This window comes from Sinocyclocheilus rhinocerous, unplaced genomic scaffold, assembly GCF_001515625.1.
Source record: "Sinocyclocheilus rhinocerous isolate Xijiao unplaced genomic scaffold, SAMN03320098_v1.1 scaffold1630, whole genome shotgun sequence".
Taxonomy (NCBI): domain Eukaryota; kingdom Metazoa; phylum Chordata; class Actinopteri; order Cypriniformes; family Cyprinidae; genus Sinocyclocheilus; species Sinocyclocheilus rhinocerous.
In genome coordinates this window covers 36,540-37,208 of record NW_015664013.1, presented here as the reverse complement: position 1 = coordinate 37,208, position 669 = coordinate 36,540, and positions in this window count along the sequence as shown.

Sequence of the window (669 nt, the reverse complement as noted above, 5' to 3'; positions counted from 1 at the left end):
AATGCTTTTTATGCTGTACAAACTGTATTTTCTATCGCCCTACACCAACCCTACATCTAAACCTACCCCTCACAGAAAACTTTGTGCATTTTTACAATCTCAAAAAAAAAAAAACTCATTCTGTATCATTTATAAGCTTCTGTACCCATGGGGTACACCTCAATTTAACTCAAAGTCCCCATGAGTCGGTGTGTATTCAGGTTTAAGTCGCCACCAGTATAGAAAAACCTGTACACATTAGTGAGGGTTGAGAGGAGGATTGGAGCAGCTGTGGAGGTCTCTTCTCTGATTTACAGTGTACCTCTGAAGGACTTAATGACTACAGTGGCTGACAGCTCTTAACCCTTTGAGACTCTGAGGATAATGTAATGTGATCCGCCGTCCCCTTTTGGGCAGCTCACACACATGCACATTTGTTAAATTGAGCCCTGACTTGCACCACCTGTACACTGTCTCGGGGCGTTTGAGGGAGAGCTGAGGGAGACCGTAATGCCCTCTCACGTTTCTCACAAACACACTGCCACCAACTGACCACAGCTACAACTGCACATCATGACATTTACATCAAAGAGATCATTCACACAAAAATGAAAATTATGTCACCATTTATTCACCCTCAAGTTGTTCAAGTTGTTCCAAACCTGTATGATTTGTTTTTTCTTTTCTTCT